Source organism: Pinus tabuliformis, chromosome Q (genome assembly GCF_031772625.1).
Source record: "Pinus tabuliformis cultivar Carrire ecotype Pingquan chromosome Q, CPIR1, whole genome shotgun sequence".
Lineage (NCBI taxonomy): Eukaryota > Viridiplantae > Streptophyta > Pinopsida > Pinales > Pinaceae > Pinus > Pinus tabuliformis.
Window position 1 is genome coordinate 885,734,960 of NC_142296.1, and position 22,747 is coordinate 885,757,706.

The window sequence follows — 22,747 nt, forward strand, 5'->3', positions numbered from 1 at the left end:
GGACCAACTAGAAATCAGGCACTCCAAGGAGAAAGGTACTTTGTTTTATTTGTTGATTACTATACTAGAATGATGTTGATATATTTTATAAAATATAAATCTAAAACATTTGAGTGTTTTAAGAATCTAAAAGCTCTTGCAGAAAATGAAAAGGACTCAAAAATTAAGTGCCTCATAACAGATAGACAGGGAGAATTCACATCAAAAGAATTAAATGAGTTTTGTAATATACATGGAATTAAAAGAGAACTCTCTGTTGCTAGAACACCCCAGCAAAATGGAGTAGTTGAAAGAAGAAAATGAATAGTTCAAGAAATGGCAAGAACAATGTTATTAGCAGTAGACTTGCAGCCAAAATTCTAGAGAGAAGCAGTGGGGACAATTGTCTATACCTTGAATCGAACTCAATTAAGACCAAATTGTGAAAAAAATCCTTATGAATTATGGAAAGGAAGACCTGCTTCAGTAAAGTACTTCAAGATCTTTGGAAGCAAGTGCTTCATAAAAATCAATGATGGCTCACCAGGAAAGTTTGATTCTCGGGTTAATGAAGGGATATTCCTTGGATACTCTACACGAAGAAAAGCCTACAAGTGCTACAATTTTCGACTAAGGAAAATAGTGGAAAGAATTGATGTAAATATTGATGAATGCCTTCTAGAAAAAGAAATTGAAGAACATGAAGATGATCCTCTCAATGAAGAAGAAGAACCTAAAGAAGAAGAAATAGATCAGGAAGAAGAAGAAGAGGAAAAAGAACCACCTCATACCCGTTCAAAGATGAAGTTTCTCCAGAAATATCATCCAGAAGAGCAAATTATTGGCAATAGATATGAAGGGATGCAAACCCGAAGAAGGCTGATAATTACACCAAAAAGAAACATTATTACTCTTCTATCCATGATAGAACCAGAAACATTTGCACAAGCAAGTAAGGATCCTCATTGGGTAAAAGCCATGGAAGAAGAAATGTCCCAAATTGAGAAGAACGAGACATGGGAGCTGGTACCTTGTCCAAAGGACAAAGACATAATAGGAACCAAGTGGGTATTCAAAAATAAAATGAATGAAGATGGATAAGTTATCAAAAACAAGGCAAGGCTTATTTATAAAGGCTATTCACAAATTGAAGGAATTGACTTTGAAGAAACATTTGCACCAGTAGCTCGTATGGAAGGTATTAGGATGTTCTTGTGATCCAAATTGGATCCTAGAACACTCTCTAAGTTTTCATGAACTCTTCAAAAATTATGCCAAATGCTAAATCTTTTGAAGATCAAGCTTATCGAAGGTATCCTCATAACAATTACAATTGGTGATCAGTGTGGAGCAACGAGGATTGTCGGTAAAGCGCACAAACTGTCGGCCCATAGTAACACGAGCTATCGCAAATTAGCAAATCTAGAGGTAATTTCAAGAAATGGGGGTCGTTTCTGATATGCAATTACTGACAAGTCCCTAATCACATATTGCAGGTCAAACCCCTCAAAGAAGGAAAGGCCGTAAGCACCTGGACCTAAAAAATCATAAAATACAACAGATATCATTCTGATTCTGTCAGAAGCAGGGTCCCACAAAAACCGACAAGATATCTGAAGGGCTTCGAGCGGTAAGTGGTTTCAACTGAGTCCCGCCCGATGCCATACAATGGTTGCCATGCATTCGGCGGAAGAGAGAGAAACCCACTCACATCGGATGGATAAACATCATGTTACTTATCCACCCAATATGGACGATGACCATAGGATTTGGAGGCTCCAGATCAACGGCAGAGATGCGTTCCGATGGATGACCGGATTTGACGAGGTTAATAGGAATATTTGTATAGGATTTGAAGTCCAATGTGGATGATGTGTTGGCAGAAGGTCATGTTTCGCGGGCATTCTTGGAGATAACGGAAAAACAATCGTTTCAAACATGTCTAAGAGAACTGTCACTCATCTGTTATGAAATAGGTGGCCACTTCCTTGTGAGGCGTTATACAATGACTGATTATGCAGGACAAAGGGATTTAAACAGACAGAGGCAGGGGAACCGGAAAGCCGAGAAGCGGAAATGAATAGTTAGGAATCAGATTGGATTTAAATCCACAAATTGACAGAGAGAGAAGCAAGTGAAGCAGAGAAGCTAAGAGTAGAAAGCAGAGAGAAGAAGCCGAGCTAACCTACAGAAGCAAAGGAAGCATCGAGCCAGAGTCAATATAGAGACATAGAGAGTCAGAGAGCCTGTGTGCTCCAGAGAACGCTTGAGAGGTTCAAGCGTACTCCTCTATAATGCCTGTCATGTATGAGTCTCAGATTGGGCTCATGCTACTGTGACCAATAGAGGTCGAGAGTCAGTAAGGAGAGTCTGTGTACTCTAGAGACTTGGGGGATCCAAGTACAGTCTTGCTGATTTATATCTGTGTGTGAGACTCAAATTGAGCTCACTGTTGTAGAAACTCTTCTTTGAAAACATAATAGAGAGGCCACCACTGAAGGCTGGACCTAAAGATGTAGCCCAAGAGTATTGGGTGAACTCCTTATTAAACTTGTGTTTATATGTTTTCCTATTATGTTTTCTTTAACTGCTTCATTGCCTGTGTATTACACAATCTTATCGATCCGTTGCATAAAATAACATAGGCACATCCAATCACATGAGTCTGTAATACCTTAATTGTTTGTATTAGATCAAATTTCAAATCAAGTGGTATCAGAGCTTTAGGTTGCTAAGGTTAGACAAGCTTGTGCTAGATTTTTTTGTTGAATGCTAACTAGGACAAAGCTCAAATTAGAAGAAGGAGAATTGGTGGAAGCTAACCCAAAAATTGGAAGAGTCTATCCTAAGAGGAAAATGGTAGAAGAAAGTCCCTTGGAATCAGACTCCCAGTTCATGGACAGTTTCATGACCATGAGAGTCATGGTGGAGGAAATGTATAGAGAATTTAAGAAAGGTCGAAGTGAAGATTCTTCAACGTCCCAACATGACAAAGGAGTAGAAGAATCTCTCCTAAATGACCATTCTAAAGGCAAAAGGAAAGAAGAAAAACTTCCCACACCTTCTGATAGTCCTGAAAATAAAAATAAGAAAGCATCTTTAATTAAATTAGATGATAAATTTGATTTTCCAATATATGATGGAGAGTTGAATGTAGAGAAGCTGGATAATTAGATTAGACAGATTGATGTATATTGCAGGGTGCAAAGCATTGATTCAGACAGAAGTAAGATTTAGCTGGCCAACCTACACCTTGGAGGAATTGCCTTGGTATGGTAGGAAGGTAGAACACGAGCTGACATGAAGAAGCATGGTAAAATTCTTTCTGTCTGGAGTGAATTTGTTTCTGCAATTAAAAAACAATTCTTTCCACTAGCTTACATGCAGCAAGCTATGTTGAGTTGGCAAACTCTTCGCCAATTGAAAGGGCAAAGTGTATAAAGTTACACCCAGGAATTTAGAAAAAGAGCTTTGATTCTAGGAATTTGTTTAGACTCACTTGAAACTCAGCTGAAGTATATAGGTGGTCTACACAGCTATTTAAAGCACACCATTCTCATGTTTAATCCTACTAGCATAGATGAGGTATCTGTTCAGGCTACACATCTAGAGGCTAGAGGCAAGAATGTAAACCCAGAAGTTGGGGGATCATCAAAACCCACTGCAAGCAAGAACAAGGAAAAGAGAAAGCAGAAATGGAAGAGAGGAAGACAAATACTGTACAAAAGACCAAACCTTCATGCACTCACTGCAAGAAGGATGGGCATGATGATGAACACTGCTGGATTCTGCATCTGGAGTTGAGGCCCAAGAAATATGATGGAAAAAAGAAGAAGATTGCTACAGCTATTCAAAAGGATTTGGGGTCAGACTCATGGGATGAAAAAATGATCACAACCACAGGTACAAAAGGTAAAAATTCTGAAGCATCTACTAGTAATTCTGCACAATCTACTGATAATGAAGAAAATGAGAGGAAAAGACATGAGCTTTTTCATATTAGAGTTATTTCCAAGAATCAAAGGTTGATACTTTGTTTGATAGTGGTTCACAAGTAAACTTAATTTCTGAAGCAATTGTAAAGAAGCTGGGATTACTAACCACACCTCACAAGAAGCCATATCCATTGGGTTGGGTATGTGATACAACAAAGCTACAAGTGACTAGACAATGTAAACTTAGGTTTTCTTTTGGGTCAGCATTTGTAGATGAGGTTGAGTTAGATATTGTTCCCTTCGATATATGTGGAATTGTTTTAGGAAGTCCTTACTTGTATGATAGAAAATCCATTTTCTATAGAGCTGAAAACATGTATCAACTCGTTAAAGATGGAATTGAATATATTATAAGATCTCATAAACTCAAGAATAATTATACTCTCATAAACTCGGGGCAGATGAAAAGAATTGTAAACTCATGCAAACAATTTTTACTGATGGTTGTAGAGGAAAACAAACCTAATAAAACCAATGTATTTGAGGGTTGTAATGCTAAACAACAAGCTGATTTAGAAAAATTTGTTTTAGAATATGATATGCTATTTCAAGAACCTAAAGGTCTGCCACCCAAAAAGGAAATAGTACATGATATTAATTTGCAGCAAGATGCTCCATTGCCTAACATCGGAATGTACAAGTTGTCCACTTTAGAGAATGCAAAAATCAAGAAGCAGGTTCAGGAGCTACTTGAGAAAGGGTTCATAAGACCTAGCACATCACCATGTGGGTCTCCAATTGTCTTGGTGAGAAAGAAAGATGGCTCATGGAGAATGTGCATTGATTACCGAGCACTGAATAAGATAACAATAAAACAATGTTATCCCCTTCCTCGCATGGATGATCTATTAGATCAGTTGAAAGAAGTTGTTTAATTTTCCAAGTTGGACTTGCATAGTGGCTACCATCAAGTCAGAGTTGCAGAGCAAGATGCATGGAAGACTGCTTTCAAAACAAAGCAGGGATTGTATGAGTGGTTAGTTATGCCTTTTGGTTTAACTAATGCTCCTGATACTTTCATGAGATTAATGAATGATGTACTCAGGCCTTTTATTGATGATTTTTTCATTGTATATCTAGATGACATTCTTATATTTAGTAAAACATGGGAAGAACATTTGAAGCATGTAAATCGAACTCTAGATGTTTTGAAAAAAGAAAATATTTATGTTAAGCTTCAAAATGTGAGTTTGGCAAAACATCTTTGAATTATTTGGGTCATATTGTAGGGGTTGGTGAATTGAAGATAGATCCCTCTAAGGTTGCAGTCATTGTAAACTGGCCTAAACCCAAATCTGGTATAGAAGTTAGAAGCTTCCTAGGAGCAGCACAATATTGGAGAAAGTTTATTGCTAACTTTTCCTTGATTGCAGCTCCCTTACATGCTTTAACATGATTGAACAAGGTGTTTCAATGGGGAGGCAAACAACAGAAATCCTTTGACACCTTAAAAGAAAAGATTAGTACAACACCAATACTAGCACTGCCCGATCTTCAAAGACCCTTTGAGATTGAAACGGATGCCAGTGACTATGCCATGGGAGCAGTGTTGATGCAGCATGGTAAACCCATATGTTATCATTCTGAGACATTTAATTCTGTAGTAGTTAATTATCCCACATATGATAAAGAATTGTATGCATTAGTACAGAGTGTGAAAAAGTGGAAACATTACCTAATGGGAAAAGAGACAGTTATACATATTGATCATCAACCACTTCAATATTTTCACTCACAAACTAAGTTGCAACAATCAAGACACTATAGATGGATGGCTTTTATACAACAGTTTCATCTTGTCATCAGATATAAAAAGGGCATACACAATAAAGTTGCAGATATGTTGTCCAAACCAATCATAAATGCATCTACTATACTTAAGCATAACTCAATATTGCATGAAAGCTAGATTGAACAGTATGGTCAAGATATAAATTTTAAAGATGTATATGCAACTTTAAGTCATGGAAAACAAATAGAAGAATTGGATTACTATATTAAGGACCAACTCTTGTATCATTTTGGAAATCTATTCGTCCCAAAAACAGAGAGAATTAACATAATTAGGGAGGCACATACTTCCCTGATATCAGGTCATTTTGGTGTAAGTAAAACAGTTGCACTGCTGCAAAGATTTGTTATTGGCCAAAAATGAATGAAACAGTTTCTAGATATGAAAGAGGGTGTACCATGTGTGCTAAAATAAAGCCTAGTAGTAGAAAACTAGGCTTGTACACTCCACTACTAGTCCCTTCTCATCCTTGGGAAAGTGTTTCCATGGACTTTGTTGGGGGACTACCTAAATCTAGAAAAGGTCATGACTATTTATATGTTGTTGTGGATAGGTTCAACCAAATGTGTATCTTAATACCCTGTAACAAACAGATTACAATTGAACAAATTGCAAAGTCATTCTTTCAGCATGTATGGGTTCATTTTGGATTACCCACTTCCATTGTATCTGATCGAGATTCCTGGTTTGTTGGGAAATTTTGGTTGAGTCTGTGGTAATTGATGGACACCAGACTGAAGAAGAGCACAGCTTTTCACCCATAAACAGATGGCCAAACAGAGGTGGTCAACAAGATAGTGATCCAGTTGCTCAGAGGTTATTGCAAAAAGCATCTGAAGCCTTGGGATGAACATCTGTGTTATGTGCAACATGCTTACAATCGAGCTAAACATTCTTCTACGCCGAGATATCCTTTTGAGACCTGTTTTGGTTTCACACCAAGGTCTCCCTTGGATTTTGTCTTTGGTAAAGACATAGTGGTTGATGGACATAGTGATGTGGACAAGGCAACCAAGTTCATTGAAAAAATCCAAGAGATTCACCAGGCAATACAGGAACAACTGGAAAAGAGCCAAGCCAAGTACAAGGAAAGGCATGATAAACATCGGATTGAGCATAGTTTCCAAGTTGGTGATCAAGTCTGGCTGTATATCAGCAAAGACAAAATGCAAGGTGAAGGTAAGAAGTTGAAGCCAATAAGGTATGGACCTTTCAAGATACTTGAGAAAATTGGTGAGAATGCTTTTCACCTTGATTTGCCAGCTTACATGCACATCTATTTAGTAGTTAATGCAGAAAGCTTGAGACTGTTTGAACCTTCATTGATTGAAGATCCCGAAGAGTAGAGTCAATTGCCTTTTATTGATGATCTGTTGCCTAAATATCTCAATGAATTGTAAGAAGATACAGTTCTAGACAAGAAGGTGAGAACTACGCACAGAGGGGATGTTGAGTACCTAAGGATTGGACTCAAAGGTTCAAACCAAGCAGTGCAAGATGGATAGAAATTGGGCAAGTGAGGAATCTATATCCTCACTTGATTGATGCTTAAAAACCAACTTTTGGTGGTCCAAAATCTTTTTCAGTGGGAAGGCCATGATCCAAATTGGTTCCTAAAACACTCTCTAAGTTTTCATGAACTCTTAAAAAATTATGCCAAAGGCTACAAATCTTGTGAAGATCAATCTTAATGGAGGTATCCTCATAATAGTTGCAATTGGTGATTAGCGCGGAGCAACAAGGACCGTCGGTAAAGCGCGCAGACCGTCGGCCCATGGTAATGCGCACTATCGCAAATTAGCAAATCCAAAGGTCATTTCAAGAAATGGGGTCGTTTTCGATATGCGATTAGCGATAAGTTGCTAATTGCATATTATAGGGAAAACCCCTCAAAGAAGGAAAGGCCGCAAGCACCTGGACCTGAAAAATCATAAAATACAATGGATATCATTCTGATTCTGTCAGAAGTAGGGTCCCACAAAAACCAGTAGGATATCGAAAGGGCTTCGAGCGGTAAGTGGTTTCAACCGAGTCCCGCCCGATGCCATACAATGGTTGCCACATGTCCGGTGGAAGAGAGAGAAAACCACTCACATCGGATGGATAAACATCATGCTATTTATTTTCCCGATATGGATGATGACTGTAGGATTTGGAGGCTCCAGATCAATGATGGAGATGTGTTCCAATGGATGACCGGATTTGATGAGGTTAACAGACAGAGTTGTATAGGATTTGAAGTCCGATGTGGACGATGCGTTGGCAGAAGGTCGTGTTTCGCAGGAATTCTTGGAGATAACGAAAAAAATGGTCGTTTCAAACATGTCTAAGAGAACTGACACTCATCCATTATGAAATAGGTGGCCACCTCCCTGTGAGGCGTTATATAGTGACTAATTTTGCAGGATAGAGGGATTCCAACGGATAGAGGTAGGGGAACCGGAAAGCCGGGAAGTGGAAACGAACAGTCAAGAAGCAAATTGACTTTAAAGCCACAAACTTACATAGAGAGAAGCAAGTGAAGCAAAGAAGCTAAGAGTAGAAAGCAGAGAGAAGAAGCCGAGCTAACCTGCAGAAGCAAAGGCAACATTGAGCCAAGGTCAAGACAGAGACAGAGATAGTTAGAGAGTCTATGTGCTCCAGAGAAGGCTTGAGAGGTTCAAGCGTACTCCTCTATAATGCCTGTCGTGTATAAGTATTAGATTGGGCTCATGCTACTGTGACTAATAGAGGTCGAGAGTCAGTAAGGAGAGTATGTGTACTCCAGAGACTTGGGGGATCCAAGTACAGTCTTGCTGATTTATATCTGTGTGTGAGACTCAAATTGAGCTCACCGTTGTAGAGACTCTGCTTTGAAAACATAATAGAGAGGCCACCATTGAAGGCTGGACTAGGAGACGTAGCCCAGGAGTATTGGGTGAACTCCTTATTAAACTTGTGCTTTAATGTTTTCCTGTTATGTTTCCTTTAACTGCTTCATTGCTTGTGTATTTCACAATCTTATCGATCTGTTGCATAAAATAACATAGGCACATCCATGCACATGAGTCTGTAATACCTTGATTGTTTGTCTTAGATCAAATTTCATATCATCTTGGCATTTGCTTGCTTAAAAGGATTCAAAATCTATCAAATGGATGTAAAATTAGCATTTCTGAATGGGGAACTCAAGGAATAAGTCTACATGGAGCAACCAAAAGGGTTTGATCTAACGAAAGGAAAAAACTTAGTCTGTAAGTTGAAAAAGGAATTATATGGGTTGAAACAAGCTCGCAGAGCTTGGTATGCAAGATTGGATCACTATATACAACAACAAGGCTTCAAGAAGGGAGTGGTAGGAAGTAATCTCTACATAAAGACGGATGAAGGTAAGTTTTCACACTTGTTTATGTTGATGATCTGATTTTTGCTAGCAATAATGATGAAATGTGCCATGAATTTTCTCAAAACATGTCAAGAGAATTTGAGATGTCAATGATAGGAGAGTTATCTCACTTCCTTGGACTACAAGTATCTCAAACCAGAGCAGATTGTTTATATCTCAAGCCAAACATCTTAAAGACATGCTTAAAAGATATGGAATGGAAGACTGTGCACCCATGAGCACACCTATGACCACAAATTGCAAATTGAGCAAAAATGATGACTCCCCTACAGTAGATGCAACTCATTACAGGTCAATAAATGGACCCTTCTGTACTTAATTGCTACGAGACCAGACATAATGCAGGCAGTAGGAATGGTGGGAAGATTTCAATCTGCTCCTAAACAATCCCATTTGTTAGCTGTAAAAATAATTCTCAGATATCTAAAAGGAACTCCTGATTTCGATCTTTGGTACCCTAAGAGCTCAACACTGATTGTAACTGCATACACCAATGCTGATTAGGCTGGAAGTGTAGATGATCAAAAAAGTACTAGTGGAAATGCATTCTTCCTGGGAGACTCTTTAGTATCCTGGCTCAACAAAAAATAGACATCTATATCATTATCCACAGCCGAAGCCTAGTATATAGCTGCAACAAATTGTTGTACTCAAATACTATGGATGAAGGAAGCTCTAAAAGATGTCAACACAAGTATAGATCAACCAATTACCATCTACTGTGATAACACAAGTGCTATCAGTCTAAAAAAAGATCCAATGATGCACTCAAAGACCAAACATATACCAATCAAGTATCATTTCCTTCGTGAACAAGTAGTTGAACAAAACATCATCTTGGAATATATCAATACTAAGGAGCAGATAGCTGATATTTTCACAAAACCTCTTCCTCAAGAAGAATTTGAACATCTTCGTCAAAAGATGGGGGTTATCTCTTTAGCATCACTCAAGTTCATTCACAAAGGTGGTGCAGGATAGGGGGAGTAGTTCTACAGGGGGAGTAGTTCGACAGGGGGAGTCCGTATACATTCCTTTGCCATTGATGTCAAAGGGGGAGAGTAGAAGAATATTTCCATCAATAACAAAGGGGTAGATTGTTGACATCGATTGTCATTGATGTCAATACGGAAATATTTGAGGAGCTAGAGGAAGCAAACAGAGCCATCGGAGGAAGCAACCAAATCTATTAGAGCAATGGATGCCAAAGAATACACTATCGGGAGCTATGGGGAGCAATATAGTGTATGTGTATGTAAATACACTATTGGAGGCAAAAGACTTGTATATATATGCATTTACACTATTGGAGGTGGAAATCATAGTTATATCTGAATACACTATCGGAGTGGAGAAATATGTATATATCGGAATATAAAGGCGGAATATGTATCTATCGGCGATATTGAAATCAGTGGGTTTGGTTATGTGCCATCACGCCAAACCCCCGACAACAACATATATGTGTGGACCCGATGAAACATATAAGTTCAGGTGCATAAACAGTGAAGTCTGCCAAAAGTGCTCCGAAGCATGTTTTTAGTGTATTTCAGATTTTCGGGCTCTAAGCCTTGGCGCGTTAAAACATGCAAATTTGTATATATATATATATATATATATATATATATATATATATATATATATATATATATATATATATATATATATATATATATCATATCACTTCGATATGTCTAGACCCGTTGCAACATTATCGAATGGTGTAATGATATATCGCATCTGCCCATCGCAATAATATCTAAATGGATGTCCTCCTGCAAGCGTCGATTGCGATGAATGTTGCGGACCTGATGCAACATTGCAGTTTGGTCTATTGTTATGTCACATTCAACACATTGCAAGTGCTTAAGGCCTTGCACCCCTGAAAGCGCCGATTGCAATATACACAATAGACTCGATAAAGTTATAAATGTGAGCGTAATAAATTTGAAGTCCTTCGTTTAGTGTTTCAGTCGTTTTTTCATATATTCTTGTGTATTAATTTCATGACCATGAAAAGGCGGGTCCGCATTCCTGGTGCATCCAACCCTCCACTGTTGATCATTGCTTCGTGGATCCAATGGTCTACATATATTTCAGGTGGACATGTAGCTCGAGGAATACCTACCTAAAAAGTGGTATCCTCTTCCTTCTCGTTGCTACGTGTCACTTACCAAATGGAATCGGAAGCCATCCTTTGAATACTAGTTTCCACTTATTCCCATTCTAAAATACCACTTTTGGTATAAGAATATCTGTATTGCACAGGGTTTTTGAAGGGAAAAATGCATAAGAAATGCTCCCAATAGTTCAAGAGGCCTAAACGAAAGCCGATTGCGATTGCGATTGGGACGTGGCATGTGGGTCCATCCTGATTGGTACAGTCTCTTTGTTAAACAATAAAGTCCTATGTATGCCTATTATCATTAAAAGAAAAAGGGGCTCTGTTACAATTTTGACACGCAACAGTGAAAACGAAGAGATAGAGGAAGCTACAACGACTAAAAAGCTAGGAAGCCAAAGGGTAAGCTAGCACAGTGGAAAACGAAAAGAAAAAGCAATGAAGAAGAGGGAAGCCAAAGTACAAGCCAACATAGAGGAAGCTAAAGTGAGCGTTGAAGAAGCCGAAGAGCCAGTAGTTAGAGGCATCAGGAATACAAAAACAGGAAAAAACAAGGAAGTGTGTGTGAATAATCAGAGTGAGAGGAAGCCGAAGTTCAGGTAGAGGCAACAGAGGTAGGAGAAGTAGGAGAACAGGAGTGAAGCAAAAGCTCAGCAGGTTTGGGAGAAGAGAACTACAGCAAAACAAGTTTATACCAAGTTAGGGTTGGAGCCAATGGGGTTGGAGCCTCAGAACTAAAAGGATTGGAATCCTTGGGAGTTGGTGCTCCTAAGTGCAGAACTATTTCCTTGGCAAAACAAAGTTGGTGCTCTGGAGGTTGGAGCCTCACAAAAGTCCAAGTTGGTGCTCTAGAGGTTGGAGCCTCACAAAAGTCCAAGTTGGTGCTTGGAAACGGATTGCAACTATTTATATATTGTATCTATTTAATTGCACTGTTTGTGTTAATAAAAGCATTTATTCCAGCTATCTATTTCTGTGTTCCATATATACATGTTTTGGTGATAAAAAGAAATATTGATTCACTGCCCCCTCAGTATTTCCAAAAAAAGGAGTGTATACATACACATGCACGTTCACAGAAGGAAAAGAATGTATATCTTGGAAAACCAAAAGTTTTTGGTCCAAGGTATTTGACCCAAGGTAATTGGTCCGAGGTATTTGGTCCAAGGTATTGGTCCTAAGTAGTTTTGGTCCATGGTATTGAGAAAGGCCTAAAACTATATAAGGAGGAGAAGATCATTAGGCCAAGGGGGTGCAAGGATTTGAATATCTTATGAAGTGTTGGATCATATATGTAGGTTAATGAGCTTCTGATGGTTTGCTTGATCTGATCTAAGGATGCACCTATATGGCTGACAAAGGTTGATGGATTGGGATCATAAAGGCTTAAAAGTATTATCATTATGTGGTTTGATCTTGAAAAGTCTAGATCTGAATACTGATGCATGTTTTATTTTGTAAATGTGATGATCTGGGTATGACTGAAGTCTAGAATAGTTGTGATGTTTTAAGTTATCATTTACAGATTTGTACGCAGGTTCGCTTTAATAAAAGAGCGTATACACGCTGGTTCAACATATCAAAGTGGCGTATATATCATAAATTTGAATTTGTAGATCTGTACGATGTTTCTTTTTGGTAAAAGTGCGTATGCATGCTGGTTTGACATATTATTTTTAGAAAAATTAGTATTTCTAAGAAATGCTAACCCTCTAGATTTGGTAGCTAACCTAGAAACAACAATTAAAACAATTCACTATTTTTCCTATGAATGACAGATAAGAGAAAGATTATAAGGAGCCAACCTACAACTTCCACTTGATTCCTCGTTTGATCCCTCTCTCCTTTGGCTGATCTCGTTGCTCCTCCCTGTACTTAACACGCTTGGAGAGTACCTGTGCATTTACAGAAATAAAGAACCGTCAAAGCATAATGCTCCATAATTCATAAATAACTTAGAATCGAAAGTATGATAAAAATATGAATGCATTGATAGGTTACACAAACATAGAGGAAAAATCTTGAAAAGCTTTATTAATAGAAAGAAGGATTACAACCTATAAGTTTGATCCAGCACCATCCTTCCAGCTTCAAACCTTCTTCACCTCATGAACAACAAGAAATTCCAACATTACCACAATACTTTGCCTCAATACTAAAACCATCGCACCTCCTTACAACTTAGAATTATTCAGCCTCCAGATCCCTTGGATGAGTGATCCATTTATAGATGAGTGAAGGAGGTTGGATCATCAATGATGATGATGAATGCCTTTCTATTTTTAGGAATTGGTTCCATGAAAGAGGGGGATAGGAGGTGGATGTTTCCTAATTCCTTTAGTCATCCTTGGGTGAACTCAGAGGGGCAGGTGGCACTGGAGAAGCTTCTAGAGGTTTCCATGAATAACTGATTCTTCAAACTCTCCTAGAACTTTGCCCAAGCTTGATCATCACAGGCTAAAGAGGGCCTACATATGATGCATAGCACTTAGTCAGTGTGGCACCTGCAATGCATATCAGCCTAATGAAGGGATTCTTGCAATGATCTCTTTAGAGACACTTTTTGGATGAATTTTGTGATGGAACTTGCTTGGGAGTGAGGCATTTAGATGTCTAAGTTCTTTAGGGCATGAAACAACTATATTAGGGGTTTATGAACCATAATAACATCAACATGCGAGTTGGGGTTGATGTGCCCAAATAAGTCTGTAGCAATTTCCCCCTAAAGCATGAGGTTGTAAATATCTATGTCGGGTGAAATGCTTTATCATGAGGATCAAAAGTTTCGAACCGGAATGCGACCTACATCAATTACAATACAATACATCATGATAATCTGATTTTTTCTCATGAACTAACTGAGGGAGGCATTCCCATGCTCAGCTTATAAACTTTCATTACATGTACATAGATCAGATAGTCGTCTACAGATATAGACTTTTGATTCTACATATATAGATTTGTGATCCATGATTAGGATGACCATCTGTGTAAATCCTTTGTACATTTGATTTGGTACTCCTGAATATATTGCAGCCCAAATGGATGAAACTAGATCTAGGGTCTTCAATCTCATTCAATATTCACTCAATGTACAAGTCTAACCATGTGAATAGATGTTCCAAGGTTGAACATGGAGAGACATCGCTTGATTACCAGCCAATGATGTGAGCTGTTAACAAGCGCGAGAGGAATCAACGATAATAGTGATGATTCTCAAGGTACTATAGTACATTTTCGCATGGTGTGAAAAATTATTTGATGTCGAACACCACACAAATTCTTTCGGTCGAAAGCCATTGATGTCAACCTGTTGCCGAAAGTGAGAAACTTGCCATTGATGTATGCAAGCTTCAAAGCACTGAAAGGGTGTTTCTAAGTCAACTTCTTGGATAATGATCTGATGTCGACAAGAAGCGACTCGTTTTAGGAGGGCCTTGATATATCCCACATCTATGACATGAAATGAAGTAAATGATTTTTGGAGATGCAAATCGATTGACGACACAAGGTTCAGGAATGGCGGTCATGAAAATGAAGGTTGTAGTATTGCAACGGATGAAGTTTTAACTAGATGAATTCTCTTGAACATATCGGCGACACTGAGATGAATTGGTAGCATTGACCCAAAACAAAAGTGATGGATAGTGTGATAGACCAACGATATGATAACCATCAAACGGAATGACCCAACCCAGCTTAGTCACGGAGATGAAGTGAAAGTGTCATGTTCAAGAGCGACTCGCTACCACAAGTTTTCAAGACTTTTACCATTTTCCCCAGACATTGCTGACCATTACCTCTTTATTTTTTATCAAGCTTCAGGAGGATAACATATGCTTGTTCTATAATTCACCCTTCAGGAAAACCCATCTCTATTTGATGTTTTAACGAGTCTAGCGATGGTGAAACTCGGTCTTGTCTAGATGGACAAGTTTGTCGCTATTATGATATTTTAACGAGTTTAACGACAAAGATAACTCGGTCCTTTTCATGTTTAGAGAGTTTGAAAAGGGACAAAAAGAAAACTCTATAAGTTCTTTTTTGTAAAATAATCCCTCATGTCCGAAAAAGGATAAAATAATACAAGAGAGATGTTGTTTCCAATACTTCAACAAGCTGGAAAAGACAAGTGCTTGACTATCTTTTATTATTTAGAGAGTATAAAAAGAGTTTAAAGATGACTCAATTTTGAGGAACGAGTGATATCTAGGGTAGCAACTGGTTCCGGTTATGTTGGAACTTCTCAAAACATTTTGATTTATGTGAAGATGCTGGCTAATAATACCACTCATTGCAACTGTTCCTCAAAAAAGGGTAAAAAAACCAAGTGAAATCATATGATTGGCCAAAGAGATGGTGGTGATGGAATAAAACAACCAAGGCTCATCTGACAAAAGAGGCTGATAAAATGGAAATTGTGAGGGTTAGAATGGAAATGGGTTCATTTTTAGACAAGCTTGAACCATAGGGAACTATGCTTAGATTCAGTTTCATGTTTACACAAGCTTGAAATGAAAAACTATGCTTGGATTCAATTTCATTTTTACACAAGCTCGAAATGAAAAACTATGCTTCAAAATGGTTTGCATGCCCCCAACATGATGAAAGGGAGAGTCTCCTGTAACCAGATGGAAGTCACTACGATGAAGCAGGACGGTTATCCAACACCTCTTTGGCTTCGTCCAGATAGACAAAGGTGAATGGGGTGATTCCCTTCACATAACCTACAGGTAAACTTATCTTTACCACTATAGGAAAATTATCTTTACCGCTAGGTGCATGCTCCCCTAGCTTCATTACATTCACCTAAATAGACTACTTGTGGCTATCAGGTGGATGGAATGAAGGTTCTTTTATGAGATCAAGTGAAAGACTTGACTAGGATTTTACGAGATCTACTCAAAGACTCGAATTGGAACTTGGGACCTTGTTTCATTTTTTTTAATGAGCTTGAAATACAAGGAACTCTGCTCAAATTCCTTGTTTCATTTTTTAACAAGCTTGACACAAGACAAGGAACTATGCTCGTATTCCTTGTTTCATTTTATAACGAGCTTGACACAAGACCAGGAACTATCCTCATATTCCTTGTTTCATTTTTTAACGAGGTTGACACAAGACAAGGAACTCTCCTCTTACCCTTGGGTTCATTTTTTAACAAGGTTGACCCAAGACAAGGAACTATCCAATTAACACGCTTGGATAGTACCTGTGCAATTACAGAAACAAAGACCCGTCAAAGCATAATGTGCCATAATTCATAAATAACATAGAATCGAAAGTATGATAAACATATGAATGCATTGATAGGTTACACAATAGGGGAAAAATCTTGAAAAGCTTTATTAATAGAAAGAAGGATTAAAACCCATAAGTTCGATCCATCGCCATCCTTCCAGCTTCAAACCTTCTTCACCTCATGAACAACAAGAAATTCCAACATTACCACAATACTTTGCCTCAATACTAAAACCATCAGCACCTCCTTACAACTCAAAATTATTCAGCCTCCAAATCCCTTAGATGAGTGATCCATTTATAGATGAGTGAAGGAGGTTGGGTCATCAATGATGATGATGAATGCCTTTCTATTTTTAGGAATTGGTTCCATGAAAGAGGGGGATAGGAGGTGAACATTTCCTAATTCCTTTAGTCATCCTTGGGCAAAATCAGAGGGGCAGGTGGCATTGGAGAAGCTTCTAGAGGTTTCCATGAATAAATGATTCTTCAAACTCTCCCGGAACTTTGCCCAAGCTCGATCATTGTAGGCTAAAGAGGGCCTAAGTGCGATGCATAACACTTAGTCAGTGTGGCACTTGCAATGCATAGTAGTCTAATGAAGGGCTTCCTGCAATGATCTTTTTAGAGAGAATTTTTGGATGAATTTTGTGATGAAACTTGTTTTGGAGTTAGGAATTTAGATGTCTAAGTTCTTTAGGGCATGAAACAACTATAGTAGGGGTTGATGAACCCTAATAACATTGACATGCGAGTTGGGGTTGCTGTGCCCAAATAATTCTGTAACACACATGGAAGTAGCATATACCTTATGAAGTATGATGTTTAAAGTTTCAATTGTTTCTGTTTGCTATTGCAGAGTTTTGGGTTCTGCATTGGGTTCTGGTGTATGTATTCTGGTGATAATATTTTGAATGATCAGATTGATTTATTGTGACTTACTACAATGATGATGGGTTGTCAAGTGATTGATTGATTCATTTGTGGTTGATTCATAAAGTGATGATTGAGTTTTAGTGATTGGTTGATGTAGATGTATTTGATGGTTGTATTGCAGTTATGATTTTCTGAGTTTCAATGTTGTTGATGGGCCTAGTATGAAAATTGGATGAAACATGGCCTTCAGATTGTGGTATTGTGTTCCAGGAGTATCCAGTCTGAAAATTCATGAAACGTGGTCCCTGGTGGAAGAGTGGAGTTTTTTGTAGCCTGGCACCTATGTACTAGTAAACATATTGGTTAGTAGAAGAGCTAGGGGGTTGTAGCTCCCTTCCAGTAGTAATTGGAGAACGAGAGAAGGTTGTAGCCTTCTATAGGTGGGTGCCTACGTATCGGTATGATTCTGCACCAATACAAGATTGTAAACAGATTTTCTTATTATTAAAAGAAGACAGAGACAACAACAGTAGGTGGTTTTTACCCACATTGGGTTTCCACCTTATATCTTGGTGTTCATGTGTGTTTCTTATGTGTGATGCTTTATTCTACTTTTACTGTACTGTCTAATAAATCTCAGATATACTGGTTTAAGCTCAATACATGATAAATTGTCTAAATCAAAATTTCTCTACAAATACGTTGGTTGCTTTAAGTACAGTTGCGTGTACACACTAGTTCACTTCGCTGAAGTAACATATATAAATCTGTTTGGGAAATAAAATTGTTATATTTGATAATACTAATTCACCCCCCTCTCAGTATTATTTCCAACAATTGGAGTCAGAGCAGGTCCTTCAAAAGAAGCTTGATCACTTGAAGGGAGATCCATAATCATGAATAATCAAGAAAGCGTGGGATCCATCAGTCCACCAATCTTTGATGGGATAAACTTTGTTTATTGGAAAATAAGAACCATAACCTATCTACAATCACTTGGAACGGATGTATGGGAAATTGTGGAAGGAGGATATACATTTCTAACAACAATTCCTACATATACACAGGTAAAAAGCAATACGAAACCAATGCCAGAGCTGTCAATACTCTATTGGGAAGTCTGTCACAACTAGATTTTGTTAAAGTCATGCAGCTCAAATCAGCCAAACAAATATAGGACAAAATCATTCTTAGCTACGAAGGAGACTCTTAGGTAAAATGTGCTAACCTTCAAACTTTCAGAATTTAGTATGAAACTCTTAAGATGCATAGTGATGAAAGTATAGCTAGTTACTTATTACGTATAGATGAGGTTGTTAATTCTATGAAGAATCTGGGTGAAGAAATAAAGGAAGTTACCTTAGTTTAGAAAGTTCTGAGATCCTTGTCTGCTAAATTTGAATCAAAAGTGTCTGCCATAGAAGAAAAATAGGATCTGCAGACTATCACTATGACACAACTTCACGGAATCTTAACTGCCTTTGAGATGAGAAAAGGAGGACCATCAGATATGAGAGAAGCTGCATTTAAAGCTTTAGCAAAAGGAAAGGAAGAACACAATGAATCAAGACATATTTCAGAAGAAGAAAATGAGGTAAACTTTGTCAAGAAGTTTCAACGGGGTTCCAGAAGATTTAGAGGTAAGCTACCCTTCAAATGATTTGCCTGTGGTAGAGTTGGTCATTATGCTGCCAAATGTCCTCATAAAGATAAATATGAAAAAGGAAAGGAATATGCAAAATGGAATAGAAAACAAGTTGTAAATAAAAGGAGTTACTATATTCATGAAGATAGTGATGGTTTATCAAATAATGATGAAGATGAAAATAGTAATGATTATAGACTTCTAATGGTTTATGACGATGATAATTTTTGGGATGATTAGAAGAGGATGACCTTCATGAAGAAATCTCTAACTTCAAAATCTATTTAGAAGAAAAGAATATTATTATAGATACCTTGACATACCAACTTGTTGAAAAAGAAAAACACAATGGAAAACTATAATGTGAAATTGTGGGTCTAAGAAAGGATCCTGAGAAAAAAAAAATCTCTCAATATTTGATTTGCTAAAGGATCAGAAACTTTAAATGAAATTATCAAAGTGTAGCATTCTCCTCTGATAAAGATAGGTATTGGATATACTGAAGAAGCATCTCAATAACAAAATCCGTCAACCTCCACTAAAAGCTATCTTGATGCAGCAAAGACCAGTGAACAATATGACAATCGTTAGCAAAGGCATAAAGTTGATCATCAGGTAAATCATACACACTTTACTCCAAGGTTGAATAGAAGCCACAAACAACCACAGGAAAATCATACTCAATTTTCTCCAAAGATAAATATCAATCACCAGGTTAATAGATTCGATAATCGCAGGAACTTCTTTAATGGGCAATGTTTTTCATGTCATAATTTTGGGCACAAAGCTGTTCAATGCATTGCTTACAAAGCCATCATGAATAGAGAAGCATGAAATCATAGGAATGTAATAGGGATTAAGGGAATTTCCTATAATAAATTTTCTCCTCTTGAAAATGTAATAGAATGCTCAATATGTAACAACTTTGGTCACGAAAAATCTGAATGTAGGAGTAAAATACGACAAACAACTCAAAAGAAGTAAATGCCATTAAATCCCAAGATATGGAGAAGGAAAGAATCTCAAACAGAAATATGTGGTATAGCCTTGTATGCAGAAGGAAAAGAAAATCAGTGGTACATCAATAGTGGATGCTCCAAACACATGACAGGTGACAAAGAAAAACTTCACTTATATAATGCCTTAGAAAAGGAAAAGAATGTCTCATTTGGAAATGACACTCTTGCTGTCATAAAAGGTAAAGGTTTTGTTTTCTTGAAAGAAAAGGTTAAAGCTGGAAATGTTATGTATGTAGATGGTTTAAAGCATAACCTATTGAGTGTCAGTCAAATGTGTGATCAAGGAAATGAAGTGGTGTTTTGATCAAATGGATGTGTTGTTCGTGAACTTGATACATGACAGACAATGATCAAAGGTACAAGAACTCCAAACAATTTATACATACTCAAGGGAGGAAAAAATAGTGCTATCTAAGAAAAAATGATGAAAAATGGCTATGGAATAGAAGATTGGGACATCTAAGCTTTTCTCAAATAAGAAAAGCATGCAGATTCAAGGTTGTTCATGATCTTCCAGATATTAGCATCCCTCAAAATACAATATGAAAACCATGTCAAATCGGTAAGAAAACCAGAGCTCACTTCATTGAAAAAGAAGGTCAGCTAGTAAGCCTCTTGAAATTGTCCATACGAATTTATGTGGACCATCAAGGAAAAATTCACCTCATGGAGAAGAATACTTTATTTTGTTCATTGATGATTTTTACAGAATGTGTTGGATAAGTCTTCTAAAGCATAAACATGAAGCATTTGAAAAGTTCCAAGCCTTCAAAGCTTTGGTTGAAAATGAATCAGATTGAAAAATCAAATGCCTTAGATCTGATCAAGGAGGGGAATTTACTCGGATGAATTCTTTGACTTTTGTCAACAACATGGAATAAAAAGGCAATTCTCCACTGCAAGGACTCCTTAGCAAAATGGAGTGGTAGAAAGGATAAACAGAACTGTTCAACAAATGGATCAAGCTATGCTAGATGAATCTGGAACTCCTGCAACCTTCTGGGGTGAAGCTGAATTTGTTGTTGTAACTATTCTCAACCAAGAAAATGTTCGAGTAAATAGCACTCAAACTCCACATGGACTTTGGTATGGTAAGACTCCTACTGTAAAATAATTTAAATTTTTTGGAAGAAAATGTTATATCAAAAGGACTGATGAAAAGCTTGGTAGGTTTGATCCCAGAGTAGATGAAGGTATTCTTCTTGGTTACTCTTCCTGAAGTAAAGGATATAAATGTTATAATAAAAGACTTGGGAAAATTGTTGAAAGTATTGATTTTGTAGTTGATGAAGCATGCAAAATTCCAAAATAGATAAAAACAAAAGATTATAACAATGAAGAAGATGGGGATTATTTTCCCACATCAAATCACAATGATATTAAAGAAGAAACCAATGAAGCACTAGAAGAAGAGATAACGATAGAAGAAAAGACTCTCTCTATGTATGTTCAGAAAAATCATCTAGAAACTCAAATTTTAGGGGAAAAAGAGGCAGGTGTACAGACAAGAAGAACTATTACAGAGACCTTAAGCTATCTAACATTACTATCCTCCACCAAACTTCAAAATGTAAATGAGGCATGCAAAGATGAATGTTGGGTCAAGGCCATGAATGAAGAACTTGAGAAAATAGGAAAAAATAATACTTGGGAATTAGTTCCTAGACCTCATGATAAAAATATTATAGGAACTAAACGAATATTCAAAAACAAGCTGAATGAAAATGGAGAAGTCATTAGAAACAAGGCCAGATTTGTTTGTAAAGGGTATGATCAACAAGAAGGTATAGATTTTGAAAAAACTTTTGCACCTATTGCTAGACTTGAAGCCATAGGGATGTTTCTTGCTCTTTCTAGCTTTCAGAAATTCAAAGCATACCAAATGGATGTAAAATCTGCTTTCCTTAACGGAGATTTAGAAGAAGAAGTTTATATTGAACAACCATAAGGATTCATTCTTGGAAATGATGCAAAACTTGTATGCAGACTCAAAAAGGCTCTCTATGGTCTGAAACAGGCTCCAAGGGCCTGGTATTACCACCTTGACAAATATCTACACCAACAAGGTTTTTCAAAAGGTTCAGTAGATAGCAATCTATATACAAAGATTGAAACTGATAAATTGCTAATTATTGTTGTTTATGTTGATGATATCATTTTTGGTAGCAATGAAGAATCCATGAGTCAAAATTTTGCTTCAGTAATGCAGCAAGAATTTGAAATTTCCTTGCTTGGTGAACTTACCTATTTTCTTGGTCTACAAGTTCAACAAAATAAAGATGGTATTTTTCTTTCACAAACCAAATATCTTAAACAGATCTTGAAAAGGTACGGCATGGAAGATTCTAAACCTGTATGTACCCCAATGGTAACAGGATGCAATCTCAGCTCAAATGATGAATCAGCAGCAGTACATAAACCAACTTACAAATCCATGATTTTCAGTCTGCTGCATCTAACAGGTACCTAACCTGAAATCATGCATGTAGTAGGAATAGTTGGAAGACCCCAAGCAAATCCAAAGGAATCATACCTTCAGGCAGTCAAAAGAATTTTCAAATATCTTCAAGGAACTCAAAACTTTGGTTTATGGTATCCCAGAGATACAGATCTTACTCTTCATACATATATAGATGCAGATTGGGCAGGAAGTGTTGATGACAAAAAAAGCACTAGTGGTGGTGCATTCTATA

General features: G+C 37.4%; 1 pseudogene; it reads right to left on the reverse strand.

Annotated features, from left to right (window-relative positions):
- Positions 1–1,462: 1,462 nt before the first annotated feature.
- The window catches only part of LOC149222317 (DExH-box ATP-dependent RNA helicase DExH10 pseudogene), a 30,561-nt pseudogene continuing 9,276 nt past the window's right edge, over positions 1,463–22,747 (reverse strand).